General features: G+C 63.7%; 5 non-coding genes across 5 annotated transcripts; all 5 read right to left on the bottom strand.

Annotated features, from left to right (window-relative positions):
- Nucleotides 1-1,492: 1,492 nt before the first annotated feature.
- Nucleotides 1,493-1,611, bottom strand: LOC142868987 (5S ribosomal RNA). Its single transcript, XR_012917842.1, has one exon. It is a non-coding gene; the product is annotated as a 5S ribosomal RNA (ribosomal RNA).
- A 3,514-nt stretch (nt 1,612-5,125) lies between these two features.
- LOC142868973 (5S ribosomal RNA) lies at nt 5,126-5,244 on the bottom strand. Its single transcript, XR_012917828.1, has one exon. It is a non-coding gene; the product is annotated as a 5S ribosomal RNA (ribosomal RNA).
- A 3,524-nt stretch (nt 5,245-8,768) lies between these two features.
- Nucleotides 8,769-8,887, bottom strand: LOC142868972 (5S ribosomal RNA). Its single transcript, XR_012917827.1, has one exon. It is a non-coding gene; the product is annotated as a 5S ribosomal RNA (ribosomal RNA).
- A 3,539-nt stretch (nt 8,888-12,426) lies between these two features.
- LOC142868971 (5S ribosomal RNA) lies at nt 12,427-12,545 on the bottom strand. Its single transcript, XR_012917826.1, has one exon. It is a non-coding gene; the product is annotated as a 5S ribosomal RNA (ribosomal RNA).
- Nucleotides 12,546-16,080: 3,535 nt separating this feature from the next.
- Nucleotides 16,081-16,199, bottom strand: LOC142868970 (5S ribosomal RNA). The gene has a single exon (XR_012917825.1). It is a non-coding gene; the product is annotated as a 5S ribosomal RNA (ribosomal RNA).
- Nucleotides 16,200-16,662: the final 463 nt, after the last annotated feature.

Raw genomic sequence — 16,662 nt, 5'->3', positions numbered from 1 at the left:
AGCTGGGTGTACGTCCCCACGAGGAGGCGGTCCCCACCTCCGCGGCTCTCCCCTTGCGGGGGGGAAAAGCAGCCACGGGGCCTCAGAGAAGACACCAGGCTGGGCGCCCGCCCCACAGTGGGGGCACGTCCCCCGCAGGCCACTTAGCGCCGGCCGCCGGCCGGCGGACGGTTGGGTGGCGCGAGACGCTGCGGCCGCCCTGCTACCGGGTCCCTGGGAGGGCGTCCTGGAACCAGCGTCCACACCAAGCCCTTGGAAGGCCCAGGCGACGGAGGAGCCCCGTCAGGCAGGGGCCGAGGACGGTGACGGCCCGGGCGGGGAGGAGCGTGTCAGGCAGGGGCAGAGGACGGTGACAGGTGACAGGCCGGGCGGGAAGGAGTCAGTCAGGCAGGGGCCGAGGAGGAGACGGGCTGGGTAAGGGTTAGGGTTAGAGTCAGGGCACAAGTCACAATCGCAAAGACCTGGAAGCGACCCGAGTGCCCATCGACCCACGAGTGCGTAAATGAAATGTGGCGCGTGGACACCACGGAGTGCTATTCAGCTAGGAGGAGCAGCGGTGAGAGGGCACCTCTCGTGGTTCTCCTGGCCAGAGCTGGAACCCGTTCCAGTAAGCCAGGTAGCCCAAGAATGGACACACGAGCACCACGTGCTCGCGCTCACCAGCAAATGGGTACGAACCGATGGACACCTAAGTGGACACAGAGGAATCACCTTCATCGGGTGGGTGTCGGGCGGGTGGGGGGAGGGGATGGGCATACACCTCCATTAGGAACGGGGTGGGTGCGCACCGACTGGGGGATGGGCGCACTTGAGGCTCTGACCCGAGGGGGGAGGCTGGGAGAGGGCAACGTACCCGACCTTAACATTGGTACCCCCACAATACGCTGGAACAACATCAGAGGTAAATGAATAAGAACACAGGGGGGAGGGGGGCACGGGCAACACATGTCACCTTAATACTTGGACTCCCATCATCTGCTTGAAAAGAGAGAGAAAAGAAAATGCAATCATAGAGATAAGAGACACTTTTTAAACATAATGAATCCGAAGAGAAAAGTAAAAGGAGGCCTGTGGAGCAGGTCTGGGTGTGACTCCGGATCCCCCAACATCAGGTGCCACCACCAAAGATTCCTACGTGTAGCCCATAGAACCCCAAAAGCAACGGGACGAGTTCTGGTCACATACTCCCTCAAAATGACATCCTGGCCTTCTTCTGGAACTCCCTCCCCTCTCAGACTCTCAAGGTTTCCTCCAGCGTGTCGGTTCCCACAGAGCAGACCTTTGGTCTGAGACCTGACAGTCCAGAAGCCACGCATGCTGCCGCGTGACGGCGGTGTCGCGGCTTGGGACAAGAGGAGGCCCCACGGTGCGGGCTGGGGCGCCAGGCACCGCGGCGGGCGCTGAGGGTGGGGGTGACCCCCACCCCGGGCCGCCGACTCGCTCCCAGAAAGGGGACAGAACAAGAGGCAAAACAAAAAAAAAAAAAAGAAGAAGCCTACGGCACCCGGTATTCCCAGGCGGTCTCCCATCCAAGTACTAACCAGGCCCGACCCTGCTTAGCTTCCGAGACCAGACGAGATCGGGCGCGTTCAGGGTGGTGTGGCCCCTGCCCCGCTCAAGAAGCCGAGCCTCTCTGCGCTTCCCCGCCGCCTCCTCCCCCCGCCCCAGGCCCCGCGCCGGCGCTGACCCGCACCGGGCCGGGCCTGTTGAGTTCACCGGCCGGGTCCGGCGGGCTCCGAGGGACGGGGGTGACAGGCGGGGCGGGGCGGGGCGGGGCGGGGCGGGCAGGGAGCGGCGGGCCGGGGTGGGGGGCTGTCTCTCTATACACACACACACACACACACACACACACTCACACTCACACTCACTCACTCACACTCACACAAGATGCGCCTCCACGGCTGGACTCGCCAAGGTGGAGACCTTCCAGCCCCCTTCCTCTCCTCGCCTGGCCCACCCCCAGCTCGTGGCCGCCGCCGCCGCCGCCGCCGATTGCGCACGCGCGGGTCGCCCGCCCTTTGACCCCAGGCAGGGGCCGCCATCCCCGACAACCCCTTTCAGCTGCGCCCCCCACCCTGTGGGTGGGCTGCCGCCTATTCCCCCGGGCCCGGGCTGGGGCACAGCGCATGGGGGAGGGGAGCGAGTGTATGGGGCGTCTCTCTCTCTCTCTAGGGATGTGTCCCATGGGTGGGGTGGCGTGGTTTGTGGGGCGCTGAAGAAATCAGTCCCCTCCATCTCCTACCTCTGGAAAACGCCCAAGCCCTTGGAGAACTGCCGGCAACGCGACCGTGGGGGCCGGGACCCTCCTCTGTGTCCTCCTGTGGCCCAGTCCAAGGGGCCTGGGCCTGGCCGGGGCTGCATTGGACCCCGACCACCCTGGCGTGTGGACTCGCTAAAAATCGGCGATTAGATATTGGATTCCAGCTTCATTGAGGTCATTTCACTAATGAGTGCACCGGAAAGAGTTTCCTAATCCATCTGTGAGGGTGGCAACTGAAAGAGAATTTTAAAGCTGACAGAATAGGCGAGGAAAGGCATAGGAGATTTCCACACCCAGTAAGGAAGCCTTTCCCGAAATGGAAGAAAGAAACGAGCAAACAGAAACACCGGTAGCCCGCCAGGATGAGAGTCTGCCCCCGAGAGAAAGTACCCTGACCAGGTTCACCCGTGGGTGGGTGGCGAGCTAGCGGCATTCAGAAGAGCGAGGCCCGCAGTCTGTGCAGAAGACACCTGCACTCGGGTGTGTGTGGCGGCACGATTCACAAGCAGCTCCAGATGTTAAGCCAAGGAGAAGCCAGGGAGTTCCCAACGCCCCAGGTGTCCTCAGCCCACGACTGGCTGCTGGGGGAATGCGAAGCCCGGCTCCTTGTCTCAGAGCCCTTGTCTCAGAGCGGGACAACCAGGAGGTGTGACGTACACCCCGGGGTTCCCAGGAGGATCAGGCTGAAGCTGGGACTTGGCCTGAAAGTGTCCCCTCGCATGGCCACCCCCTTCCCCTTCCTGCTCCTCTACTCCTGGTGCCCCTCCATCCAGGGGCCAGACCTTAAAGAGTCACCCGCAAGAGAATCCTGGTCCCAAAGGAGCCTTCTGGGGGACCCGTGCTGAGAGAGGTTGTGGGCATGGCCCGCTGGGGCTCTGCCCGACCCAGGGCTGAGAGATGCAACCTCCCAGCTCTGGGTCCCTGCAGGGGAAGCGTTGGCAAGCACAGGGCCAGTCCTCCAAAGGCCCAGGTGCAGGGAGCCCAGGCCAAGCAGCCTGTGGAAGAAGCCACCCCGGGAACACGACTGCAGGCCACGGCCCTTCCCACCTCCTCCTCCTCCTCCTCCTGCTCCTCCACCCCCCCCGACCTCCCACCCCCCCACCCCACCCCCCGACATGGCGCAGGGCTCAGAGACACCTCAGACACTTGCTACCCAAAGTGCAAAGGGCATCAGTTGCTCCTCCAAACCCCCCCCCTGCCCAGCAGACCGCGTTGTCCAGCCAGCCCCCGGGCCTCCCTGGGGTGCCCAGCACAAAAGTGCAGACAACCACCGGACCCTCAATCTCAGTTTTCGGATGTTTTTGCCACTCTAAGGACCCGCAGGCCAGCTGGGCCTTCTGGCAGGACAGAGAGCCCCGGAATCCGACGTGGAGAGCTGGGTGTACGTCCCCACGAGGAGGCGGTCCCCACCTCCGCGGCTCTCCCCTTGCGGGGGGGAAAAGCAGCCACGGGGCCTCAGAGAAGACACCAGGCTGGGCGCCCGCCCCACAGTGGGGGCACGTCCCCCGCAGGCCACTTAGCGCCGGCCGCCGGCCGGCGGACGGTTGGGTGGCGCGAGACGCTGCGGCCGCCCTGCTACCGGGTTCCTGGGAGGGCGTCCTGGAACCAGCGTCCACACCAAGCCCTTGGAAGGCCCAGGCGACGGAGGAGCCCCGTCAGGCAGGGGCCGAGGACGGTGACGGCCCGGGCGGGGAGGAGCGTGTCAGGCAGGGGCAGAGGACGGTGACAGGTGACAGGCCGGGCGGGAAGGAGTCAGTCAGGCAGGGGCCGAGGAGGAGACGGGCTGGGTAAGGGTTAGGGTTAGAGTCAGGGCACAAGTCACAATCGCAAAAACCTGGAAGCGACCCGAGTGCCCATCGACCCACGAGTGCGTAAATGAAATGTGGCGCGTGGACACCACGGAGTGCTATTCAGCTAGGAGGAGCAGCGGTGAGAGGGCACCTCTCGTGGTTCTCCTGGCCAGAGCTGGAACCCGTTCCAGTAAGCCAGGTAGCCCAAGAATGGACACACGAGCACCACGTGCTCGCGCTCACCAGCAAATGGGTACGAACCGATGGACACCTAAGTGGACACAGAGGAATCACCTTCATCGGGTGGGTGTCGGGCGGGTGGGGGGAGGGGATGGGCATACACCTCCATTAGGAACGGGGTGGGTGCGCACCGACTGGGGGATGGGCGCACTTGAGGCTCTGACCCGAGGGGGGAGGCTGGGAGAGGGCAACGTACCCGACCTTAACATTGGTACCCCCACAATACGCTGGAACAACATCAGAGGTAAATGAATAAGAACACAGGGGGGAGGGGGGCACGGGCAACACATGTCACCTTAATACTTGGACTCCCATCATCTGCTTGAAAAGAGAGAGAAAAGAAAATGCAATCATAGAGATAAGAGACACTTTTTAAACATAATGAATCCGAAGAGAAAAGTAAAAGGAGGCCTGTGGAGCAGGTCTGGGTGTGACTCCGGATCCCCCAACATCAGGTGCCACCACCAAAGATTCCTACGTGTAGCCCATAGAACCCCAAAAGCAACGGGACGAGTTCTGGTCACATACTCCCTCAAAATGACATCCTGGCCTTCTTCTGGAACTCCCTCCCCTCTCAGACTCTCAAGGTTTCCTCCAGCGTGTCGGTTCCCACAGAGCAGACCTTTGGTCTGAGACCTGACAGTCCAGAAGCCACGCATGCTGCCGCGTGACGGCGGTGTCGCGGCTTGGAACAAGAGGAGGCCCCACGGTGCGGGCTGGGGCGCCAGGCACCGCGGCGGGCGCTGAGGGTGGGGGTGACCCCCACCCCGGGCCGCCGACTCGCTCCCAGAAAGGGGACAGAACAAGAGGCAAAACAAAAAAAAAAAAAAGAAGAAGCCTACGGCACCCGGTATTCCCAGGCGGTCTCCCATCCAAGTACTAACCAGGCCCGACCCTGCTTAGCTTCCGAGACCAGACGAGATCGGGCGCGTTCAGGGTGGTGTGGCCCTAGACGGCGGAGGGCGCCCCTGCCCCGCTCAAGAAGCCGAGCCTCTCTGCGCTTCCCCGCCGCCTCCTCCCCCCGCCCCAGGCCCCGCGCCGGCGCTGACCCGCACCGGGCCGGGCCTGTTGAGTTCACCGGCCGGGTCCGGCGGGCTCCAAGGGACGGGGGTGACAGGCGGGGCGGGGCGGGCAGGGAGCGGCGGGCCGGGGTGGGGGGCTGTCTCTCTATACACACACACACACACACACACACACACTCACACTCACTCACTCACACTCACACAAGATGCGCCTCCACGGCTGGACTCGCCAAGGTGGAGACCTTCCAGCCCCCTTCCTCTCCTCGCCTGGCCCACCCCCAGCTCGTGGCCGCCGCCGCCGCCGCTGCCGCCGCCGCCGCCGATTGCGCACGCGCGGGTCGCCCGCCCTTTGACCGCAGGCAGGGGCCGCCATCCCCGACAACCCCTTTCAGCTGTGCCCCCCACCCTGTGGGTGGGCTGCCGCCTATTCCCCCGGGCCCGGGCTGGGGCACAGCGCATGGGGGAGGGGAGCGAGTGTATGGGGCGTCTCTCTCTCTCTCTAGGGATGTGTCCCATGGGTGGGGTGGCGTGGTTTGTGGGGCGCTGAAGAAATCAGTCCCCTCCATCTCCTACCTCTGGAAAACGCCCAAGCCCTTGGAGAACTGCCGGCAACGCGACCGTGGGGGCCGGGACCCTCCTCTGTGTCCTCCTGTGGCCCAGTCCAAGGGGCCTGGGCCTGGCCGGGGCTGCATTGGACCCCGACCACCCTGGCGTGTGGACTCGCTAAAAATCGGCGATTAGATATTGGATTCCAGCTTCATTGAGGTCATTTCACTAATGAGTGCACCGGAAAGAGTTTCCTAATCCATCTGTGAGGGTGGCAACTGAAAGAGAATTTTAAAGCTGACAGAATAGGCGAGGAAAGGCATAGGAGATTTCCACACCCAGTAAGGAAGCCTTTCCCGAAATGGAAGAAAGAAACGAGCAAACAGAAACACCGGTAGCCCGCCAGGATCAGAGTCTGCCCCCGAGAGAAAGTACCCTGACCAGGTTCACCCGTGGGTGGGTGGCGAGCTAGCGGCATTCAGAAGAGCGAGGCCCGCAGTCTGTGCAGAAGACACCTGCACTCGGGTGTGTGTGGCGGCACGATTCACAAGCAGCTCCAGATGTTAAGCCAAGGAGAAGCCAGGGAGTTCCCAACGCCCAAGGTGTCCTCAGCCCACGACTGGCTGCTGGGGGAATGCGAAGCCCGGCTCCTTGTCTCAGAGCCCTTGTCTCAGAGCGGGACAACCAGGAGGTGTGACGTACACCCCGGGGTTCCCAGGAGGATCAGGCTGAAGCTGGGACTTGGCCTGAAAGTGTCCCCTCGCATGGCCACCCCCTTCCCCTTCCTGCTCCTCTACTCCTGGTGCCCCTCCATCCAGGGGCCAGACCTTAAAGAGTCACCCGCAAGAGAATCCTGGTCCCAAAGGAGCCTTCTGGGGGACCCGTGCTGAGAGAGGTTGTGGGCATGGCCCGCTGGGGCTCTGCCCGACCCAGGGCTGAGAGATGCAACCTCCCAGCTCTGGGTCCCTGCAGGGGAAGCGTTGGCAAGCACAGGGCCAGTCCTCCAAAGGCCCAGGTGCAGGGAGCCCAGGCCAAGCAGCCTGTGGAAGAAGCCACCCCGGGAACACGACTGCAGGCCACGGCCCTTCCCACCTCCTCCTCCTCCTCCTCCTGCTCCTCCACCCCCCCCCGACCTCCCACCCCCCCACCCCACCCCCCGACATGGCGCAGGGCTCAGAGACACCTCAGACACTTGCTACCCAAAGTGCAAAGGGCATCAGTTGCTCCTCCAAACCCCCCCCCTGCCCAGCAGACCGCGTTGTCCAGCCAGCCCCCGGGCCTCCCTGGGGTGCCCAGCACAAAAGTGCAGACAACCACCGGACCCTCAATCTCAGTTTTCGGATGTTTTTGCCACTCTAAGGACCCGCAGGCCAGCTGGGCCTTCTGGCAGGACAGAGAGCCCCGGAATCCGACGTGGAGAGCTGGGTGTACGTCCCCACGAGGAGGCGGTCCCCACCTCCGCGGCTCTCCCCTTGCGGGGGGGAAAAGCAGCCACGGGGCCTCAGAGAAGACACCAGGCTGGGCGCCCGCCCCACAGTGGGGGCACGTCCCCCGCAGGCCACTTAGCGCCGGCCGCCGGCCGGCGGACGGTTGGGTGGCGCGAGACGCTGCGGCCGCCCTGCTACCGGGTTCCTGGGAGGGCGTCCTGGAACCAGCGTCCACACCAAGCCCTTGGAAGGCCCAGGCGACGGAGGAGCCCCGTCAGGCAGGGGCCGAGGACGGTGACGGCCCGGGCGGGGAGGAGCGTGTCAGGCAGGGGCAGAGGACGGTGACAGGTGACAGGCCGGGCGGGAAGGAGTCAGTCAGGCAGGGGCCGAGGAGGAGACGGGCTGGGTAAGGGTTAGGGTTAGAGTCAGGGCACAAGTCACAATCGCAAAGACCTGGAAGCGACCCGAGTGCCCATCGACCCACGAGTGCGTAAATGAAATGTGGCGCGTGGACACCACGGAGTGCTATTCAGCTAGGAGGAGCAGCGGTGAGAGGGCACCTCTCGTGGTTCTCCTGGCCAGAGCTGGAACCCGTTCCAGTAAGCCAGGTAGCCCAAGAATGGACACACGAGCACCACGTGCTCGCGCTCACCAGCAAATGGGTACGAACCGATGGACACCTAAGTGGACACAGAGGAATCACCTTCATCGGGTGGGTGTCGGGCGGGTGGGGGGAGGGGATGGGCATACACCTCCATTAGGAACGGGGTGGGTGCGCACCGACTGGGGGATGGGCGCACTTGAGGCTCTGACCCGAGGGGGGAGGCTGGGAGAGGGCAACGTACCCGACCTTAACATTGGTACCCCCACAATACGCTGGAACAACATCAGAGGTAAATGAATAAGAACACAGGGGGGAGGGGGGCACGGGCAACACATGTCACCTTAATACTTGGACTCCCATCATCTGCTTGAAAAGAGAGAGAAAAGAAAATGCAATCATAGAGATAAGAGACACTTTTTAAACATAATGAATCCGAAGAGAAAAGTAAAAGGAGGCCTGTGGAGCAGGTCTGGGTGTGACTCCGGATCCCCCAACATCAGGTGCCACCACCAAAGATTCCTACGTGTAGCCCATAGAACCCCAAAAGCAACGGGACGAGTTCTGGTCACATACTCCCTCAAAATGACATCCTGGCCTTCTTCTGGAACTCCCTCCCCTCTCAGACTCTCAAGGTTTCCTCCAGCGTGTCGGTTCCCACAGAGCAGACCTTTGGTCTGAGACCTGACAGTCCAGAAGCCACGCATGCTGCCGCGTGACGGCGGTGTCGCGGCTTGGGACAAGAGGAGGCCCCACGGTGCGGGCTGGGGCGCCAGGCACCGCGGCGGGCGCTGAGGGTGGGGGTGACCCCACCCCGGGCCGCCGACTCGCTCCCAGAAAGGGGACAGAACAAGAGGCAAAACAAAAAAAAAAAAAAGAAGAAGCCTACGGCACCCGGTATTCCCAGGCGGTCTCCCATCCAAGTACTAACCAGGCCCGACCCTGCTTAGCTTCCGAGACCAGACGAGATCGGGCGCGTTCAGGGTGGTGTGGCCCTAGACGGCGGAGGGCGCCCCTGCCCCGCTCAAGAAGCCGAGCCTCTCTGCGCTTCCCCGCCGCCTCCTCCCCCCGCCCCAGGCCCCGCGCCGGCGCTGACCCGCACCGGGCCGGGCCTGTTGAGTTCACCGGCCGGGTCCGGCGGGCTCCGAGGGACGGGGGTGACAGGCGGGGCGGGGCGGGGCGGGGCGGGCAGGGAGCGGCGGGCCGGGGTGGGGGGCTGTCTCTCTATACACACACACACACACACACACACACACACACTCACACTCACACTCACTCACTCACACTCACACAAGATGCGCCTCCACGGCTGGACTCGCCAAGGTGGAGACCTTCCAGCCCCCTTCCTCTCCTCGCCTGGCCCACCCCCAGCTCGTGGCCGCCGCCGCCGCCGCCGCCGCCGATTGCGCACGCGCGGGTCGCCCGCCCTTTGACCCCAGGCAGGGGCCGCCATCCCCGACAACCCCTTTCAGCTGCGCCCCCCACCCTGTGGGTGGGCTGCCGCCTATTCCCCCGGGCCCGGGCTGGGGCACAGCGCATGGGGGAGGGGAGCGAGTGTATGGGGCGTCTCTCTCTCTCTCTAGGGATGTGTCCCATGGGTGGGGTGGCGTGGTTTGTGGGGCGCTGAAGAAATCAGTCCCCTCCATCTCCTACCTCTGGAAAACGCCCAAGCCCTTGGAGAACTGCCGGCAACGCGACCGTGGGGGCCGGGACCCTCCTCTGTGTCCTCCTGTGGCCCAGTCCAAGGGGCCTGGGCCTGGCCGGGGCTGCATTGGACCCCGACCACCCTGGCGTGTGGACTCGCTAAAAATCGGCGATTAGATATTGGATTCCAGCTTCATTGAGGTCATTTCACTAATGAGTGCACCGGAAAGAGTTTCCTAATCCATCTGTGAGGGTGGCAACTGAAAGAGAATTTTAAAGCTGACAGAATAGGCGAGGAAAGGCATAGGAGATTTCCACACCCAGTAAGGAAGCCTTTCCCGAAATGGAAGAAAGAAACGAGCAAACAGAAACACCGGTAGCCCGCCAGGATCAGAGTCTGCCCCCGAGAGAAAGTACCCTGACCAGGTTCACCCGTGGGTGGGTGGCGAGCTAGCGGCATTCAGAAGAGCGAGGCCCGCAGTCTGTGCAGAAGACACCTGCACTCGGGTGTGTGTGGCGGCACGATTCACAAGCAGCTCCAGATGTTAAGCCAAGGAGAAGCCAGGGAGTTCCCAACGCCCCAGGTGTCCTCAGCCCACGACTGGCTGCTGGGGGAATGCGAAGCCCGGCTCCTTGTCTCAGAGCCCTTGTCTCAGAGCGGGACAACCAGGAGGTGTGACGTACACCCCGGGGTTCCCAGGAGGATCAGGCTGAAGCTGGGACTTGGCCTGAAAGTGTCCCCTCGCATGGCCACCCCCTTCCCCTTCCTGCTCCTCTACTCCTGGTGCCCCTCCATCCAGGGGCCAGACCTTAAAGAGTCACCCGCAAGAGAATCCTGGTCCCAAAGGAGCCTTCTGGGGGACCCGTGCTGAGAGAGGTTGTGGGCATGGCCCGCTGGGGCTCTGCCCGACCCAGGGCTGAGAGATGCAACCTCCCAGCTCTGGGTCCCTGCAGGGGAAGCGTTGGCAAGCACAGGGCCAGTCCTCCAAAGGCCCAGGTGCAGGGAGCCCAGGCCAAGCAGCCTGTGGAAGAAGCCACCCCGGGAACACGACTGCAGGCCACGGCCCTTCCCACCTCCTCCTCCTCCTCCTCCTGCTCCTCCACACCCCCCCCCGACCTCCCACCCCCCCACCCCACCCCCCGACATGGCGCAGGGCTCAGAGACACCTCAGACACTTGCTACCCAAAGTGCAAAGGGCATCAGTTGCTCCTCCAAACCCCCCCCCGTGCCCAGCAGACCGCGTTGTCCAGCCAGCCCCCGGGCCTCCCTGGGGTGCCCAGCACAAAAGTGCAGACAACCACCGGACCCTCAATCTCAGTTTTCGGATGTTTTTGCCACTCTAAGGACCCGCAGGCCAGCTGGGCCTTCTGGCAGGACAGAGAGCCCCGGAATCCGACGTGGAGAGCTGGGTGTACGTCCCCACGAGGAGGCGGTCCCCACCTCCGCGGCTCTCCCCTTGCGGGGGGGAAAAGCAGCCACGGGGCCTCAGAGAAGACACCAGGCTGGGCGCCCGCCCCACAGTGGGGGCACGTCCCCCGCAGGCCACTTAGCGCCGGCCGCCGGCCGGCGGACGGTTGGGTGGCGCGAGACGCTGCGGCCGCCCTGCTACCGGGTCCCTGGGAGGGCGTCCTGGAACCAGCGTCCACACCAAGCCCTTGGAAGGCCCAGGCGACGGAGGAGCCCCGTCAGGCAGGGGCCGAGGACGGTGACGGCCCGGGCGGGGAGGAGCGTGTCAGGCAGGGGCAGAGGACGGTGACAGGTGACAGGCCGGGCGGGAAGGAGTCAGTCAGGCAGGGGCCGAGGAGGAGACGGGCTGGGTAAGGGTTAGGGTTAGAGTCAGGGCACAAGTCACAATCGCAAAGACCTGGAAGCGACCCGAGTGCCCATCGACCCACGAGTGCGTAAATGAAATGTGGCGCGTGGACACCACGGAGTGCTATTCAGCTAGGAGGAGCAGCGGTGAGAGGGCACCTCTCGTGGTTCTCCTGGCCAGAGCTGGAACCCGTTCCAGTAAGCCAGGTAGCCCAAGAATGGACACACGAGCACCACGTGCTCGCGCTCACCAGCAAATGGGTACGAACCGATGGACACCTAAGTGGACACAGAGGAATCACCTTCATCGGGTGGGTGTCGGGCGGGTGGGGGGAGGGGATGGGCATACACCTCCATTAGGAACGGGGTGGGTGCGCACCGACTGGGGGATGGGCGCACTTGAGGCTCTGACCCGAGGGGGGAGGCTGGGAGAGGGCAACGTACCCGACCTTAACATTGGTACCCCCACAATACGCTGGAACAACATCAGAGGTAAATGAATAAGAACACAGGGGGGAGGGGGGCACGGGCAACACATGTCACCTTAATACTTGGACTCCCATCATCTGCTTGAAAAGAGAGAGAAAAGAAAATGCAATCATAGAGATAAGAGACACTTTTTAAACATAATGAATCCGAAGAGAAAAGTAAAAGGAGGCCTGTGGAGCAGGTCTGGGTGTGACTCCGGATCCCCCAACATCAGGTGCCACCACCAAAGATTCCTACGTGTAGCCCATAGAACCCCAAAAGCAACGGGACGAGTTCTGGTCACATACTCCCTCAAAATGACATCCTGGCCTTCTTCTGGAACTCCCTCCCCTCTCAGACTCTCAAGGTTTCCTCCAGCGTGTCGGTTCCCACAGAGCAGACCTTTGGTCTGAGACCTGACAGTCCAGAAGCCACGCATGCTGCCGCGTGACGGCGGTGTCGCGGCTTGGGACAAGAGGAGGCCCCACGGTGCGGGCTGGGGCGCCAGGCACCGCGGCGGGCGCTGAGGGTGGGGGTGACCCCCACCCCGGGCCGCCGACTCGCTCCCAGAAAGGGGACAGAACAAGAGGCAAAACAAAAAAAAAAAAAAGAAGAAGCCTACGGCACCCGGTATTCCCAGGCGGTCTCCCATCCAAGTACTAACCAGGCCCGACCCTGCTTAGCTTCCGAGACCAGACGAGATCGGGCGCGTTCAGGGTGGTGTGGCCCTAGACGGCGGAGGGCGCCCCTGCCCCGCTCAAGAAGCCGAGCCTCTCTGCGCTTCCCCGCCGCCTCCTCCCCCCGCCCCAGGCCCCGCGCCGGCGCTGACCCGCACCGGGCCGGGCCTGTTGAGTTCACCGGCCGGGTCCGGCGGGCTCCGAGGGACGGGGGTGACAGGCGGGGCGGGGCGGGGCGGGGCGGGGCGGGCAGGGAGCGGCGGGCCGGGGTGGGGGGCTGTCTCTCTATACACACACACACACACACACACACACACACACTCACACTCACTCACTCACACTCACACAAGATGCGCCTCCACGGCTGGACTCGCCAAGGTGGAGACCTTCCAGCCCCCTTCCTCTCCTCGCCTGGCCCACCCCCAGCTCGTGGCCGCCGCCGCCGCCGCCGCCGATTGCGCACGCGCGGGTCGCCCGCCCTTTGACCCCAGGCAGGGGCCGCCATCCCCGACAACCCCTTTCAGCTGCGCCCCCCACCCTGTGGGTGGGCTGCCGCCTATTCCCCCGGGCCCGGGCTGGGGCACAGCGCATGGGGGAGGGGAGCGAGTGTATGGGGCGTCTCTCTCTCTCTCTAGGGATGTGTCCCATGGGTGGGGTGGCGTGGTTTGTGGGGCGCTGAAGAAATCAGTCCCCTCCATCTCCTACCTCTGGAAAACGCCCAAGCCCTTGGAGAACTGCCGGCAACGCGACCGTGGGGGCCGGGACCCTCCTCTGTGTCCTCCTGTGGCCCAGTCCAAGGGGCCTGGGCCTGGCCGGGGCTGCATTGGACCCCGACCACCCTGGCGTGTGGACTCGCTAAAAATCGGCGATTAGATATTGGATTCCAGCTTCATTGAGGTCATTTCACTAATGAGTGCACCGGAAAGAGTTTCCTAATCCATCTGTGAGGGTGGCAACTGAAAGAGAATTTTAAAGCTGACAGAATAGGCGAGGAAAGGCATAGGAGATTTCCACACCCAGTAAGGAAGCCTTTCCCGAAATGGAAGAAAGAAACGAGCAAACAGAAACACCGGTAGCCCGCCAGGATCAGAGTCTGCCCCCGAGAGAAAGTACCCTGACCAGGTTCACCCGTGGGTGGGTGGCGAGCTAGCGGCATTCAGAAGAGCGAGGCCCGCAGTCTGTGCAGAAGACACCTGCACTCGGGTGTGTGTGGCGGCACGATTCACAAGCAGCTCCAGATGTTAAGCCAAGGAGAAGCCAGGGAGTTCCCAACGCCCCAGGTGTCCTCAGCCCACGACTGGCTGCTGGGGGAATGCGAAGCCCGGCTCCTTGTCTCAGAGCCCTTGTCTCAGAGCGGGACAACCAGGAGGTGTGACGTACACCCCGGGGTTCCCAGGAGGATCAGGCTGAAGCTGGGACTTGGCCTGAAAGTGTCCCCTCGCATGGCCACCCCCTTCCCCTTCCTGCTCCTCTACTCCTGGTGCCCCTCCATCCAGGGGCCAGACCTTAAAGAGTCACCCGCAAGAGAATCCTGGTCCCAAAGGAGCCTTCTGGGGGACCCGTGCTGAGAGAGGTTGTGGGCATGGCCCGCTGGGGCTCTGACCGACCCAGGGCTGAGAGATGCAACCTCCCAGCTCTGGGTCCCTGCAGGGGAAGCGTTGGCAAGCACAGGGCCAGTCCTCCAAAGGCCCAGGTGCAGGGAGCCCAGGCCAAGCAGCCTGTGGAAGAAGCCACCCCGGGAACACGACTGCAGGCCACGGCCCTTCCCACCTCCTCCTCCTCCTCCTCCTGCTCCTCCACACCCCCCCCCGACCTCCCACCCCCCCACCCCACCCCCCGACATGGCGCAGGGCTCAGAGACACCTCAGACACTTGCTACCCAAAGTGCAAAGGGCATCAGTTGCTCCTCCAAACCCCCCCCCGTGCCCAGCAGACCGCGTTGTCCAGCCAGCCCCCGGGCCTCCCTGGGGTGCCCAGCACAAAAGTGCAGACAACCACCGGACCCTCAATCTCAGTTTTCGGATGTTTTTGCCACTCTAAGGACCCGCAGGCCAGCTGGGCCTTCTGGCAGGACAGAGAGCCCCGGAATCCGACGTGGAGAGCTGGGTGTACGTCCCCACGAGGAGGCGGTCCCCACCTCCGCGGCTCTCCCCTTGCGGGGGGGAAAAGCAGCCACGGGGCCTCAGAGAAGACACCAGGCTGGGCGCCCGCCCCACAGTGGGGGCACGTCCCCCGCAGGCCACTTAGCGCCGGCCGCCGGCCGGCGGACGGTTGGGTGGCGCGAGACGCTGCGGCCGCCCTGCTACCGGGTCCCTGGGAGGGCGTCCTGGAACCAGCGTCCACACCAAGCCCTTGGAAGGCCCAGGCGACGGAGGAGCCCCGTCAGGCAGGGGCCGAGGACGGTGACGGCCCGGGCGGGGAGGAGCGTGTCAGGCAGGGGCAGAGGACGGTGACAGGTGACAGGCCGGGCGGGAAGGAGTCAGTCAGGCAGGGGCCGAGGAGGAGACGGGCTGGGTAAGGGTTAGGGTTAGAGTCAGGGCACAAGTCACAATCGCAAAGACCTGGAAGCGACCCGAGTGCCCATCGACCCACGAGTGCGTAAATGAAATGTGGCGCGTGGACACCACGGAGTGCTATTCAGCTAGGAGGAGCAGCGGTGAGAGGGCACCTCTCGTGGTTCTCCTGGCCAGAGCTGGAACCCGTTCCAGTAAGCCAGGTAGCCCAAGAATGGACACACGAGCACCACGTGCTCGCGCTCACCAGCAAATGGGTACGAACCGATGGACACCTAAGTGGACACAGAGGAATCACCTTCATCGGGTGGGTGTCGGGCGGGTGGGGGGAGGGGATGGGCATACACCTCCATTAGGAACGGGGTGGGTGCGCACCGACTGGGGGATGGGCGCACTTGAGGCTCTGACCCGAGGGGGGAGGCTGGGAGAGGGCAACGTACCCGACCTTAACATTGGTACCCCCACAATACGCTGGAACAACATCAGAGGTAAATGAATAAGAACACAGGGGGGAGGGGGGCACGGGCAACACATGTCACCTTAATACTTGGACTCCCATCATCTGCTTGAAAAGAGAGAGAAAAGAAAATGCAATCATAGAGATAAGAGACACTTTTTAAACATAATGAATCCGAAGAGAAAAGTAAAAGGAGGCCTGTGGAGCAGGTCTGGGTGTGACTCCGGATCCCCCAACATCAGGTGCCACCACCAAAGATTCCTACGTGTAGCCCATAGAACCCCAAAAGCAACGGGACGAGTTCTGGTCACATACTCCCTCAAAATGACATCCTGGCCTTCTTCTGGAACTCCCTCCCCTCTCAGACTCTCAAGGTTTCCTCCAGCGTGTCGGTTCCCACAGAGCAGACCTTTGGTCTGAGACCTGACAGTCCAGAAGCCACGCATGCTGCCGCGTGACGGCGGTGTCGCGGCTTGGGACAAGAGGAGGCCCCACGGTGCGGGCTGGGGCGCCAGGCACCGCGGCGGGCGCTGAGGGTGGGGGTGACCCCCACCCCGGGCCGCCGACTCGCTCCCAGAAAGGGGACAGAACAAGAGGCAAAACAAAAAAAAAAAAAAGAAGAAGCCTACGGCACCCGGTATTCCCAGGCGGTCTCCCATCCAAGTACTAACCAGGCCCGACCCTGCTTAGCTTCCGAGACCAGACGAGATCGGGCGCGTTCAGGGTGGTGTGGCCCTAGACGGCGGAGGGCGCCCCTGCCCCGCTCAAGAAGCCGAGCCTCTCTGCGCTTCCCCGCCGCCTCCTCCCCCCGCCCCAGGCCCCGCGCCGGCGCTGACCCGCACCGGGCCGGGCCTGTTGAGTTCACCGGCCGGGTCCGGCGGGCTCCGAGGGACGGGGGTGACAGGCGGGGCGGGGCGGGGCGGGGCGGGGCGGGCAGGGAGCGGCGGGCCGGGGTGGGGGGCTGTCTCTCTATACACACACACACACACACACACACACACACACTCACACTCACTCACTCACACTCACACAAGATGCGCCTCCACGGCTGGACTCGCCAAGGTGGAGACCTTCCAGCCCCCTTCCTCTCCTCGCCTGGCCCACCCCCAGCTCGTGGCCGCCGCCGCCGCCGCCGCCGATTGCGCACGCGCGGGTCGCCCGCCCTTTGACCCCAGGCAGGGGCCGCCATCCCCGACAACCCCTT

The sequence above is a fragment of the Microcebus murinus genome, unplaced genomic scaffold, assembly GCF_040939455.1.
Source record: "Microcebus murinus isolate Inina unplaced genomic scaffold, M.murinus_Inina_mat1.0 scaf050_hap2_Mmur4.0, whole genome shotgun sequence".
In the NCBI taxonomy this organism is placed as follows: Eukaryota; Metazoa; Chordata; class Mammalia; order Primates; family Cheirogaleidae; genus Microcebus; species Microcebus murinus.
Note: the sequence above shows the minus strand (reverse complement) of the source record. Positions and strands in the feature narration are given on the sequence as shown.